The following is a 15,408-nucleotide window of genomic DNA, read 5'->3' on the forward strand; positions in this document are numbered from 1 at the left end:
GGGTGTAGTTTGTGGGTGTGATCACCCGTGTGTACACCTGTGAGCATGGACGCGCTTGTTTTTTGTTTTTTTAAAAGGTTCCTTCATGTAATAATCTGCTAGAGGGTGTGGGGGGGCCACAGCCCCGTCCTCCAGGGCGTGAAGCAGGTGTGGAGGAGATCAAAACTCCAGACATCCAGAGGCCCCCAGAACACAAGAGACCAAGGAAGACCAACTTATGTATTATCTGTGTATGTGGGCATGCAGCATGAACCAGACTTGGTTTCTCAGCATAATAGCTATTTTTGCTCAGCATCTCTGTATTGTAGATGTACAGCAACTGTCTCTGCTGTGCCTCTGGAACCACAGCTGTCTTGGTTGCCAGGGCCCTGGGGGGTTGTTAAAGAAGCATCTCTGGGGAAACTGGAGACTGGGCTGAGAAGGTGGGAAGACAGGATCTCAAAGAGGTTAGAGATCCTTCAAAAGGAGAACAGACAAGTAGAAGAGCCAGAAAAAACACAAGACAAATGGGAAGTATGTTATTTTGTTGTAAATGGTTATTGAAAAGCAGGAAAAATATATATAAGTACTTAAATTTTATAGCTGACAAAAAACATGGAGGCCAGGTTTTTAAGCAGAGCTTGATGCTTTATGTAGTCCTAGCATTTAAGGTTTTACTGACCCCTTAGTGCCCTCTTAGACCACTCCCAACATTATCCATTTGCACAGTCCTTTATTATAAGCATACACAGCTTTTTGCCTAGTTTCTGTTTCCATTCCAGGCTACTGATTTCTTTAGTTTCGTTTGTTTTTTTTTGTGAATAAGTGAATAAAAGCTCTTTGGTCACAATTCTCACATTTCTTATTTCCCTTAAATAAAGTGTGGCATTTCAAGCAAACAGTATATTATGTGGTAAAGTCATGGTAAAGCGCTACAAATTGTATCAATTTAGGTTTGTACATATAGCATTGGCCAGTCTCTTAAAAGTACCATATTGTACCACTTCATACATTCAAGTTTCACCACAAAATACCACATAGATGGGTTGTTTTTTTTTACCATGTCTACATACACCTGAGAAATGTACTCAGATGCAGGATTTCATCTTATCCAAATAATTTCATGATTAACACTTGGTTTTCTGCACTATGAAGATGGTTCACTTCTCACAAGAGAATATTGCCTTGGTAACTTGTGCTGTAGACCTAACCTACTTCAGAACAGGTTAAATCTCAGATTAAAGATCAGCAAATATGAACTCACCATCTACTGACCAGTCAGTTTTCAGAACGTAGCACCAGCATTCCTGAAAGAGTCAGATCTCTGTGGGCAGATAGATGGAGAGTCTAAAGTCTAAATTTAAAGAGTCTAAATTTAATAGCATTTAAAGTCTGTCTTTCCTGCATGATGATCACTAATCAATATAGATTTTTAGGTGTACCTTGTTACTTTATAGTTTTTTTAATGGCACTCAGCAATTTTATTGTTCTAAAAACATTAATAAATCATCCTAAAACAGAGCAAATTTTTGTAATTGTTGAACTTATATCAAATGTGTACATAGACCAAGTCTGAGTTCGTGTTTTGTATTTATTCTTTACTCTAAGACTGTTAAACACAACCGAGGCTGAAGCAGGAATGACACCTAAAACTGTTTTTTAAACATTAATTTAATTAAACATCCATCAGATTCTCCTGTGTCTTAATGAGAGAGTGGTGAAAAGTCTGTAAAGTTAAACATTCTGCATTTTTGCAGGCTTTTTTCTAACTTCAAATTAATATAGTAATGTTCATTTAGTGCTTATAATTCTAAACTGCTGCACAGTGTTTTTCCATGATGCCACTGTTTTTATGTGACAGCTGTGTTACTTTCTCTCTGTATTATACGTTTTGCCTTTTCATATTTTTCCCCATCATAAAATAAGCCGCTCTGTTATCAATACGCTTATCCATATTTTTGTGATGCTGCCATTGCCATCCCTTTCATGGGAATGCACAGGGGAAACCCTGGGTTAATTTACCTAGTTGATAGCTGGCTTTGTGTGACCGCTTGTCCTGACTGCTGATGCTGAGATAAGAGAATCCAGATAACAGAAAGGCACCCTGGGTACGTTGAACTTGTTTGGTAGTACAGGACCCTGAAACAGTTACAGTAGTTTCAGCGTCCATAACTAAATCAAACTGGGAAGACTGCCATAGCAACAGCAACCATCGGGAGGAGCAGAGGTCATCGTGCAGGCTACACGGATGAGAGACTCTGTGGTTTCTAACTTTATCTGAGAGTGATCGTTTTACTTTTGAATACAACTGAATTCTGAGCACAGTTGCTGTTTTTTGCCAGACTGTATCAGAAAATGTTGTGGTTACAAAAAACAAATTTTTTACTTTTTTTTTTTTTTTTTTTCTTTTTAAATGACATCAGAAACAGCAGTATGCGACATTACGTGATGGCAGAGCTTCAGTTCATCCTTTGTCATTTTTTTTTTTTTTTTTTTTTTTTAATAAATAGGACAGGGGGAATGAATGAGAGAAAGAGGGGGAGAGAAAGAAAGAAAACCAAAGGGGAGAAGAGACGGTGAGAAGGGGGGGAAGAGAGAGAAAAAAAAAAAAAAAAAAAAGAACTCCTGGGTCACCTGTATGGAGAAAAAAAAAAACAAACAAAAAAAACAAACAGAGGAGACAGCAAACAATAAAGAGCAACATAATAATAGAGAAAACAAAGCACCATCACAATAAACTAGCTAGCCATAGATATCAATATTTACTAAATAATAAACGATATTGTGCAGCACGCAAGATAGACAGCGCACAGTGTGCTTTGAGGTAGCAGCCAAGAAAGCTTTAGTCCGCGTCTGTGAATACCCATGTGTGCATACCTGTGTGGATCAGCATGCTTGATCCACACTTTTACATAGTTTGCAAATTACAGCTGATGAACATATACATCCAGCGTCATGGAAAAACATATCTCTATGTGTACACAGACAAGTGATATCATGTATTTTCCCAACTGCACATCTTAACTAACTCTAGGTTTACTGCCTGAATCTCATTAAATCTTGTTTTTGTGATAGTCGATGATGAGTCGGACCTGGGTCTTTTGTGTGAGTGGCAAAAAGATTTATGTCACCTTCAACCTTTAAATGTGGATTTTTTTTTCATCTTTTGAAAGTAGAAATAATTAATTACATATATATAAACACTGATTAGCACACATCACATAAAAAATGCAAAATCATTTTCAGGAACACGCATGCACGGACACACACACACACGCATGCACACAAGTGTTGGGTAAGTTACTCTAAATTAGTAGTTACATTAGTTACATTACTAGTTACTTCTATCAAAAGTAACTCAGTTACTTCAAGTTACTCGTTACTTTCAGAGTAACTAGTTACAAGGGAAAGTAACTTTGGTTTTACTCAGAATTCTCTTGTTAACGTGTTGCTTCCGTAACTGGATACCCAGCAAGATTGCCAGTCTTCTAGCTTGCTTACTTGCCACAAGTGCACTGTGCCACCTACCAATAGAAAGGAAAAAATAATGTGCACATTTCCACGAGAGAAATCCCACGCCTGATTCTATCCTAGCCTGCTTTTTACATCCAACACCAAAATTGCAGTCGTGGTGCTTTCGATTGTACTCAGAACTCGGAAATTCTGCCTTCTGAATAGAAAGATGTAGACCAGACTGAAGATGAGCTGCATACAGAACTGGACTGGGACAAAAAAATCGTCCCGGGCATTTTGACTAGAGACCGGCCCACCATTATAGGAAAAATCATAAAGCCTTTGAATGAAAATAAACACTGTTGTGACAGTGATGTACACTGTTCTGATGGTATATATGTATCAATCTATCAATTGTTTGTTGCAAGACTTAGAAAAGGTTGCTACTTAGAAAAGTATCCTGGTGTTATTTGTCTCTCAGAAACAGTTCATAACTTCCCTTCAACTCATTCATGTTACCTAAAAGGTAAACCTGTTTCTCCATCACAGCTCTGATGATTCAGTAAGGACATCTCCTGGTTTCGTCTTCGTGTTTCCCTCTCATCACATAACCAAACCGATATCATGACCAGCAGCTTTACAGCTGTGGCTCCAGCCAACATCAGCTGATAGTAGAAATTAATATTAAATAAATTCTAACAACAGCTGATCAAGCTTAAAAGTGCTGCTGTTGTTTACCGCGACATCCGCTGGTTTCCTCTTTCTGACGCAAAGTGGGGGATAAATAAACAAGAGAGAAAAGCCGATCAGCTGATCATTGATCAGTTTCATGATTAAAGTAGCAACAGGAGAGAGAGGGGAGAGAATGAGAGAAGAAGAGGCAGCTGTGCAGCAAAGACAGAATAAATCCAGCTTTGTGTCTTTTTCATTGTAGCTGAAGTCCGGAACAAACTGTTCCTTTTCACCCCAATACGAAACGCGTAATATTTTCTCTGAATACGAGACGATTCAGTTTTTTACGGGACGGTTGGAAACTCTAATAATTAACCTTATGAACAAAATAAAGTCCCACAACTTAGACATTCACATTACTCACACTCTCATTACATATACATATAGGATCTTGGGGGTGGGCACGATACACGGAATCCAAAGTACCATCAGGGTGTACACCCCACCCCTGGCGTCGTTGCCCACCTCTCAATGTTAAATACACATAGACATTGAGGGCCAGCAGGAGGGACCATGCGCTTACCTGCTGCTCTCTGGCAGGTAGCTCCATGCCCTCCTGGGTTTTAAATGCACCTTAGAACACACATGCATCAACACTACAATGAGCGGGTGGAGGGAGGTTTGGAGTCTTCTCTCACCCCCATTCTCTGCGACCTGCTGGAGCGGGGGGGCTAGGAGGAGGAGTTGGCCGTCCGACTGCGGTCTGGAGTGTGGGGCCTCCCTGCTGCTGCGGAGTCGGGGCAGTCTGCCTCCCCCCACCGCAGGGAAAAGGGTAACACCACCTGGGTCTGGGTGCAGTTCCCCCCCTCCAGGGGCAAGGGTACCTAGACCCGGGGCTTAGAGTACGCTTGGGGAGTGTGATCGTGTGTACAGCGTCTCTTTATGTCTGTCTCCACGTTGGTTGAGTGTGGAGTAAGTGTATATGAGAGCATGAGGGTGGGAATGGATGTTTGTATCTGTGTGTGCCTGTATTTCTGTGTCTATATGTCAGGTTGGGTGTCAGGCGCCACCTCTCTGGGGACATCTTAGGCCCTCCAAGGTATGGAGGCCTATCTCCCCCTACCACCACTTCCCCTGCCAGTGGCGGACTCCCTCAGACATCGGTGCGTTGGTGGTTCTTTGTGTCCGGGGATGGGCGTCCAGGAGCAAACCGGCTCACTCCTTGGCGGCCGCTTATCGGGGCCTGGAGCCTGGGGCTTGCTCGGGCCACTTCGGAGGTGGGGTGCCCCCGGCCTCTCGGCCTGGGGCTCGGTCACTCAGGCACGGCTGGCTGCCGGCGGAGCTCACGGGCGCGTCACTGCAACTCCCCCTGGCTTCTGCTCCGCGGCTGCTGAGTGAGCCCTCATCTGGGACTCTCCTCAGCTCTTTCTGGGACAGTGGCGCGGCTGCCCCTCTGTTGGTCTTCCTTGGTCTCTTGTGTTCTGGGGGCCTCTGGATGTCTGGAGTTTTGATCTCCTCCATACCTGCTTCATGCCCTGGAGGACGGGGCTGTGGCCCCCCCACACCCTCTAGCAGATCATTACATGAAGGAACCTTTTAAAAAACAAAAAACAAACGCGTCCATGCTCACAGGTGTACACACGGGTGATCACACCCACAAACTACACCCTTTTTGGCTCCTACCTCAAAGCACACTGTGTTCTGTTGATCTTATGTGCTGCACAATAATGTGTAATATTTAGTATTTACTGTCATATTCCCATATATCATTGTGATGTTGTTTATTCTATTACTCTTGTTCTCTTCTGCTTGTTTTCTTTTTTCTTTCTCAGCAGGTGACCCAGGTGATTGATATATGCATTTTTTTTCTTTTTTTCTTCTTTTTTTTCTTTTTCTGCTCATTCTGTTGGTTTTTGGTTTTTGCCCTTCTCCCCCGTCCCTCTTCTCAGCTGTTTCTCTTTCCCTCTTTCTTTCTCCCCTTCTTTCCCCCAGTCATGTCTGTCCCATATTCAGTAAGTGAAAATAAAATAAACAATAAAAGGTGAATCAAATGGACCATTATGGCAAGGCTGGGATGGTCAATTTGGTAAAGTAAATCCGTTGGGCATCTTTCTTTGCCTTTAGACAACAATTCTGATGGCAAAAGAGCCAAACGGGACAGGCAAAAAAAAAAAAAAAAAGAGAATAAAACATGCTCATGTGTTGTAAAAAAAAAAAAAAATGAACAAAATAAAGTTCAACATCAGTAACATAGCACTCACCCAGCTGTATGGAAACTCCGTCATGCTAGCTAGTACGCAGTACGAAAAAGACAGCATAACGAAAATAAACTCCACCTAAACTTGGTTCATATCTGACCCAGATGGACTGCAGGTTATAACTTCTTACCTGAAGTTCAGTTCACCTGACGCTCGGACCAGCGGCCGCTTCGGGTCTCTCCTCTTGCCTCCCTTTTCCTTCATCCACCTGCTGGCCTCCACCACTTGCTAATGTTATTGAATCTGTGGAAGCTCCGCGATAGCCACCACACGAAGTAACGAATAACGAGCCTATCTAAATCCCAGTAACGATTAACGCGTTCCTGATTTTGGCATAATAACTAGTTACCGTGCTCGTTACCACAATAATAACGTAGTTACTGTAATGCGTTACTTAATAACGTGTTAGTCCCAACACTGATGCACACACACAAGAAAATTAAAGTCCAGACACAAAAATAAATAAATAGATTAGAGATCGTAACCATTTCATGAACTTGCATGAAAGAGTGCTGAATATGTACTATAAATATACAAATAAATAAAGTAATCAGCCTTCAAAAGTAGTTTAATTAATGCTACTGATTCTACATATTTGCAGCTTAGGCAAATGAACAAGATAGGCCAATACATCTGTGCGTGTGCATGTATGTCACTATCCTTCTTTAACATTGTTAGTGAATCTAGCAAGTGCGGAAGAAGGAGGTGGCAGTGGGTGACAAGAGACACAGTGTTGATATAATTAAAAACTAATTTTGAGGGTTATTACTTTTTCATCTGATTTCATCTAAATATGGCAGGTTGTTGCCGAGGGAGAGTGTAAAAAATATAGAGACAGGAAAAAAAGAGGTGGAAAGTGAAAATAGAGAGATGACAACAGAGACTGAGAGTCTCCATGTAATAATTAAAACTCCCTTTGAAGGCTATCCTTTGAAGGGTTCTTTTCCTCAACTTCCAGCACTGCACAGCTAAAAAGCTCTTCCCTTTAAAGTTCTAATGTTGATGATGATCTCAGACCCTTCCAGTTGTGGTACAAAATGTGTGTTTTGACAGTTTGTTTGTGAAAGAAAATTAGCTTGTTGCTCCCTGGCAGGATAGCCACTGAATTATCTAATTCCTCCCTTTGAAGTCTTGGAAGAAGGCCTTTGTTTGTGTTGGGGTTGGGGAGGGAGGAATCATAGCTGTCAGCCCCCTGGGAGACCAAGGGTGGAGCATATTTGGTTCCTGCCTTGGCACTTTAATCAATTTATTAATTATCCACAATTATACTGTTAATTAGGAGGTTATGGTGATTTGATGAGTTGTGATTGTTGTCTTTCTCAAGGTTCAAGGTTCTTTATTTGTCACATGCATAGTTATACAAGTATAACACACAGTGAAATGTAGCCTGACACGCTCCTCGACATGTGCAAAAATGGGGGGGGGGGGGGGGGGGGGGGGGGGTGTAGAGGAAGAACATTATATATATATATACATACATATAGTATATACACTGGGTGAATGTGCAGTAGTAGCAGCAAGCAGGTGAATTCTGTACATTAATATGAATAGACATCTGACTATTTTACAGGATAGACAATATAAACATATTTAAAGTTAAAGGAATTGAAATGTACATTGTGCCTTGGTTTAGAGTGTCTGGAAGAGAGTCCTGTCTCAGTCAATTATAGATGATGTGAGTGGGCGGGTGTGTGTGTTTAGGGCACGGATGGCTTGGGGATAGAAGCTCCTCTTGAGTCTCTCTGTCCTTGCCTGGAAGATGCGGAACCTTCTACCAGATTGCAGAAGTTGGAACAGTTTGTTGCCTGGATGGGACGGGTCCTTCAGTATCTGCGCTGCTCTAGTCCGGCATCTCCTGGTGTAGGTGTCCTGAAGCGGGGGGAGAGCAATCCTGCAGCAGCGTTCTGCTGTACGGATCACTCTCTGGAGAGCATTTTGGTCCTTCACACAGCTGTTCCCAAACCACGATGTCATGTTCTGTGTGAGGATGCTCTCTACAGCGCCTGTATAGAAAATCCTGAGGATCTTTGGAGAGACCCTGAACTTCCTCAGTTGTCGTAGGTGATACAGGCGCTGCCTAGCCTTTTTGGTCTGGACCTGAATGTGGGCAGCCCATGTCAGGTCTGAGGAGATGTGGAGATACTTGAAGGACTGCACCCTCTCCACTGGAGCTCCATTGATGATGATGGGCTTGTAGTCTCTGTGCTGACCCCTTCTGAAGTCCACCACCAGCTCCTTGGTCTTGCTGATGTTCAGCTGGAGGTGGTTGTCCTGGCACCACGATGCCAGATTCTTCACTTCATCCATGTAGGCCGCCTCATCGTTGTTGGAGATGGCACCCAACACCACTGTGTCGTCAGCAAACTTCACAATGGTGTTGGAGCCGTGGGTGGCCACACAGTCTGAAGTGTAGAGGGAGTAGAGCAGTGGCGAGAGGACACATCCCTGAGGTGCTCCTGTGTTGATGGTGATGCTGTTGGAGAAGCACCTGCCCACCCTCACCACCTGAGTTCTGCCAGTGAGGAAGTCCAACACCCATGCACACAGACGGCTGTTAAGTCCCAGATCCCTCAGCTTTGTGAACAGTCTGCAGGGCACTATTGTGTTAAACGCTGAACTGTAATCAACAAACAGCATTCGCACATAGTTACCCTGTTTCTTGTCCACGTGGCTGAGAGTGGTGTGTAGGACGTGGGCGATGGCATCCTCTGTGGATCTGTTGGATCTGTAGGCGAACTGCAGCGGATCTGTGGTGTCTGGGATGGAGGAGGAGATGATGTTCTTCAGCAGCCTCTCAAACACCTTCATTACTACCGAGGTCAGTGCAACTGGCCGGTAATCGTTCAGGGATGAGGGTTTGCTGTTCTTGGGCACAGGGATGATGGTGGATCTTTTGAAGCATGTGGGGACCACAGACTTCGCCAGGGACTCGTTGAAGATGTAAGTGAACACACCTGCTAGCTGGTCAGCACAGCAGCGCAGCAGACGGCCGGTGATGTCGTCTGGCCCCGCCGCTTTCCTTGTGTTCACTCTCCTCAGTGCCGCTCGGACGTCATGCTCTGCGATGCTGGTCACCGGTCTCTCGCTGATGACGTCACTGTCCTCGGTAGTCAGGCGGTAGATAGCATTAGCCGCCTGGCTAACCTCGAAACGGGCGTAGAACCGATTCAGCTCATTGGTGAATGCAGAGTCGGCGTTGATCGGCGCAGTGTCCCTGGCTTTGTAGTCCGTAATGGTGCGTAGTCCGTGCCACATACTCCGTGTGTCGCCCTGGTGGAAGCGGGACTCCACACGTTCCCGGTACCGGCGTTTGGCATCTCTCACCGCGCGCCGCACGGCGTATGAGGCCGCTTTGTAGGCGCTCATATCGCCAGTGGCGAGACCCGCGTTGTAGGAGGCGGTCCTGGTGTTTACTGCAGTGCGGATCGATCTGTCCATCCACGGTTTCTGGTTTGGGAATGTGGTGACTCTCGCAGTGGGGATAATCTCCTCCGCTAGCATATTGACGAAGCATACTGCTACTTCCGTAAACTCGTTGATGTCGACTGCGCATGCTCTGAACATGTCCCAGTCTACGTCGTTGAGTGCGTCCTGTAGCGTAGCTTCTGATTGGGCAGTCCACCGTTTTACCTCCCTCTTGGTCACATCTTCCCTCCGTATGCTTTGTTTATACTGGGGAATGAGGAAGATGGCGTTGTGGTCAGACTTCCCAAAAGCCGGGTGTGAGACAGCTTTGTAGCCCTGCTTGTATGGCGTGTAGCAGTGATCCAAAATCCGATCCCCTCTCGTTGGACACGAGACATGCTGGTAAAAGTTTGGCATGACTTGTCTGAGGTTCGCTTTGTTAAAGTCTCCTGCTACAATGAGGGCTGCGCCCGGGTCCTTGTTTTGAAGCGAGCTCAGCACATCATGTAATTCGGACAAAGCCATACCTGTGTCCGCTTGGGGTGGGATGTAGACCGCCGTGGCGATGACTGAGGTGAACTCACGGGGCAGATAGAAAGGGCGGCACTTAATGCTCAGGAACTCCAGATGTGGCGAGCAGCCGCTGGAGAGAGTAGAAATGCTCCTGGCATCACACCACTTTCTGTTTATCATGAAACACACTCCCCACCTTTGGTTTTGTTCGACTCTGCCGTTCTGTCCGCGCGGAGCACAAAGAATGAATCCGACGGAGTTACGGCCTGGTCCGGCACGGTGGGGGTCAGCCATGTCTCCGTGAAGCACAGAATGTTGCAGTCCCTCATGTCACGTTGGAAGGTGACCCAAAAAAAAAAAAAAAAAAAAAAAAAGGAAGGTGACCCTTGCTCTTAGGTCATCGAGCTTGTTCTCCATGGATTGTACATTGGCCAGTAGGATACTGGGCAGTGGTGCGCGATGCGCCTGCTGTCTCAGTCTGTTCCTAATACCAGCGCGTTTTCCCCGGCGCTTCTTTGTTCTGTGCCTCAGATGAGCGGCCCGTCCTTTGTTGTTCTCCGCGCCGCGTAGAATCTCTGGCGGCCAGGAAGGGTCAGGTTTAAAAGTGTCCAAGATTAGATGTGCAACCTTGGCACCGATGTTTACAAGTGATCCGCTGTCGTATACTATAAGACTAGAGGATTTTGGGATGTAAACCAGAGCAAAAAATAGGTAAAAAATAAGAAAAGTGGATAGTCGGAGCGGAGCGGTCAGGAAGGCGTCTGGACGTGGCCGCGCCATCTTGTTTCTCCATGTCCTTAGATAGGACAGAAAGGGGAAATGGAGAGAAAGATTGATATGCTCTGATAATTTGGTGAGAATGGGTGAGTTAAAGTGAGTTAGAAAGAGTAGTGACAATTACTGTGTATTACATGTTGCTGTAGGACAAGTACACTTCACAGAAAATGAATGTCAAGAGTCAGCCTTGAAACCTAACCGTCCTACTCCAGCTGGGTATCAGCGTGACTGCGTATGTGAGCCTGTATTACTGGGCAACACAGTGTACCCACTTGAGGTATTAGAACCAACGGCAGGCTGACAGGCCCCAAGGCCGTCACTGTAACAGCATGTAATTATATGCTGCATGGTACAGAGTGCGTGTGCGAATACAGCTGTGTAGGTGTCTGCCCGTGAGCGTGTCTCTTTGTATATGTGTGCATGACAAAGTGCAATTACAGGCTCACTGCCAGATAAAAAAAAAAACTTCACTAACCCTCTCAAGTCAGTGACTGCAAAGAAAATGATCTTTTTCAAAGAAAAAAACCACGTAGAGAAATCCTGTTGAAAAAAAAAAGTAATTAAAAGCTGTAAAAGTTATATTTAGAAAACATGAGAGGAAAATGCAAATGCAATTTGGGTCTAGCAGCTTGTGTAGCAACCTTGTTTTTCCCTCTAATTTTCTTGTCTTTCACATACACACGACTTAAATAAATACACACGTACACACTTTTTCACAATGATATAAGCGTACTTTGTAACTGGGTCTCAGGGCACTGGTTGCTGGAGATGTGGTGTTGTAGGATGGAGGTTCTGATAACAGCTCTTCAGATCGCTGCAAGAGAAAAGTTGCTGTGGAAGTTGACTCGTGTCTCTTGCAGGATCTTTGTGAAGATAGGAAGAGTGTTTTTTACAGCAAAGGTATGGATGAGAAAGGAGTTGTGCGTTGGTTATGTTATGGGCAAGGTGGCCGTGACTCAGTGGGTCGTGGCAGAGTGGGTCATCTCCTATTTGAAAGATTGGTGGCTCGATCCCTGATTTGTTTAACCCACATGCCAAAGTATCCTTGGACAAAATACAGAGCCTCAAGGTGCTCCCAATGCATCTATTGAAGTGTGTGTGTGTGTGTGCATGAGAGAAAGAGAGAGAGAGGGAATGTGTTTGAAAGTGCTTAGATGTAGATAAAAGAACTGTATGAATGAGTGTGTGATTGGGTTAATGAGACTTGTAGTAAGAAAGTGCTTTGAGTGCTCAACTGAATAGAGAGGTACCAGTCCATTTATCATTTATCTCCAGATTCTTCAAACTATATGCAAGTCATGCAGAGTAAAAGATACAAGCTAGTAATATAAATGATGATTTACTCCCCAAAGTCCTGTAGGTATTCAGTGTAGAGAAAAGAAAATTATATATGTGTAGCAGACTTTAGGACCATTCCCAGTAGTTGTGTATTTTGGACACAGTTCTTCGTTTCTATTCTATGCAAATAAGTATGAGCTGGTTCTGGATTGCTGGGGTGGGATCAATGGATTTGCATTTTCACTGATCTGTGAATACAAAATGAGGCACAGATGAAGCATTAAATCTACAGTCTACAAAGGTTTTAATCTTTCTGCTTTCTTACATCAATTACAGTCAGCAACACTTGCTAAAGGAATTAAACCCAAACGCCACATATGAACTAAAGAAAGTTAAAGTAAGACTGATGGAAATGTAGTTTTGCAAGTTTTTGGACATAGCCCAAGGAACGGGAAAGTTAATTTAATAGTGAGTTCATGGTGGTGTTAAAAGTTAAGTGAAAAAGAGTGAAAGGAACTTTTAAGATTTTTTTTTTTTAATCGCAACATGTAGGGATTTTCATAAGAAGATAATGAAAGTTTGACAGTATAGATAACATTACATCTACTCTGTCCTTGACTTCACATATATACACCCACACACAAAAGGTTTTTTTTAAAAAGATTTTTCCCATAGTGGTCGTGGTTATCAGGGTTTTATCAGAAATATAGATGAAATAGATGAGTTCCCCTGCAAGCAAAAGCACACATGTGGTAGATGGTTCTTCTGAACCCTGCATCTCATAAGATATCAACACCAAAATATTATGTTATCTTTAAACACTTTCTTTTAATACTTTTTTTTTTTTAAACAGACTCTGCAGTTACTCTGTCCCTTTCTCTTGTAAGGCTGCTATGATATACATTTGTGATTATGTTTGAGGCCAAACCCAGGCTTATCTTCATGCAGTGCCAAGTAAATGGTGATATACACTTAATGGCTACTATATTAGGTACAGCTTGTTAACATTGGGTTAGAGGCTTGTTTTTTGTTTTTTTCCAAGGTGTTGAAAATGTCCCTCAGGAATTTTGAACAAAATTGACATGATGGCATCACACAGTTGCTGCAGACTTTTGGCCACGATGCCAATCTTCCGTTCCACCACATACCAAAGTTGCTCTACTAGACTGAGATCTGATGATGGTGGAGGGCATTTGAGTTCAGTGAGTACAATTTATTGCCATGTTCAAAAAAGCATCCTGAGATGATGTGAGCTTTGTGACGGTGTTTTCCTGCTAGCAGCCATCAGAAGGTGAGTAGACTGCAGTTATAAAAAGACAGACATGATCAGCGACAATACTTAAATGCTGTTGCATTTAAATGATGGTCAGTTGGATAGTAAGTGGCCCAAAGTGTGCCAAGAAAATATCTTGCAGAAAATTGCACAACATTAGCCTGAACCTTTGACACAAGGCAGGATACACCCAAAATGTCATATTTTTTTAAGCCAAATTCCGATCCTATGATCGGAATGTTGCAACAGAAATCCCCTTGTAACGTCAGTTTCACGTTCTTAGCTGACACGAGTGGCACCCTGATTTGAGGTTTGATGTGTTGTGTGTTCAGAGATGCTTTTCTGTGTGTTTTGGCTTTAATGTGTAGTTATCTGAGTTGCTGTTGCCTTCCTATCAGCGCAAAAATCCCAGCACGTTAACAGATATGGAACTATTCATACCAAACCATATGACACATATCATCTATCCAATCACTTAAATCATCTGTCTTTTACCCTTTTTCATGCTCAGTTTAAACTTCAGCAGGTCATCCTGAGCATGTCTACATGTTGTTTAATGCAAACAGTCCCTGTAGGCGAACGGAAGCTCCCCTCTTCCTGGAGTGTGACTTCGTGGTATTGTGTACATTTGGTTTTGTTTTGTAGGTCTGAACCTTTGATCTGTCACCTGACTTGAATCTTTTCTTTACCCCTTATCGTCAATTAAAGTTTTCATAACTTTAATCCCAGTACTCTGTGGCCTTTGATCAGATACTTCTGCAAATGAAATTCAGATCTCTTCCACTAACCTCTGTTTTCCACGTCTTCCATGCAGTCTTCTGTACAAACAACATTTTTGTTATTGTTGATGGTTCTGTGATGGTTTACCCACTCAGACCCACTCTCTATGTCCACCATATGCTGGGATACTTTAAATACACCAACACAGAAAACCAAAAGAAAACAGGACTTGGAGTCATTACTTCAAACAATGCCTAAATACACTGAGTTGCTGCCATGTGTTTGGCTGCTTAAATACTTGCACTGATGAGCAAATAACAGGTAATAAAATATGAGCGTAAGTGGTTGTTAAAGACTTGTGCATGGAAACATAGAAAGAGTTATTGTCAATCCTCCAGTGATTCCTCCTGAAATAGCTTTTCTCACTGATGTGATTAGCGTAAAAGGCAGGAGCAATTAATTAGCCTATCCTAGCTGTCATGGGGAAAGTGGCAGGCTACACCCTGGACAGGTCACCAGTCTATGGCAGGGGCTAACACAGAGAGACAGACAATCATTCATGCTTACATTCACATCCACAGTCAATTTAGAGTCACCAGTTAACCTAGCAATCATGTTTTTGGATGGTGGGAGTATCTGGAGAGAACCTATGCAGGAACATAGAGAACATGTAGTCCAACAGTACCAACCACTGCATCACTACTTTTTTTTTATTTATTTTACAACACAATTTAACTGACAAATAATTTAAACAAGAACTGCCAATTAACATAAAAGATAATTATTTTCTCCTGTCATTTGTTTCTTTGCTCTTCATATTTTGGGTTTAATAGGCTGTTCTACAAAATGAACAAACAATAGCTTATCAAAGGCGGCCAGCCAACAATGCTACAAAGTGACAGAAGAAAAAAAAGGGAGAGAATACTGCGAAGTAGGGCTGAACGATTATGGAAAATAATCTAATTGCGATTTTTTTTGCCCCAATATTGCGATTGCGATGCGATATGCGATTATTTTTTAAGGTCTTTGTCTTCTGTATTATTAAACAAAGACAAGCAATACATCATATAGTATGGCCAA

The sequence above is a fragment of the Maylandia zebra genome, linkage group LG6 (assembly GCF_041146795.1).
Source record: "Maylandia zebra isolate NMK-2024a linkage group LG6, Mzebra_GT3a, whole genome shotgun sequence".
Taxonomy (NCBI): Eukaryota; Metazoa; Chordata; class Actinopteri; order Cichliformes; family Cichlidae; genus Maylandia; species Maylandia zebra.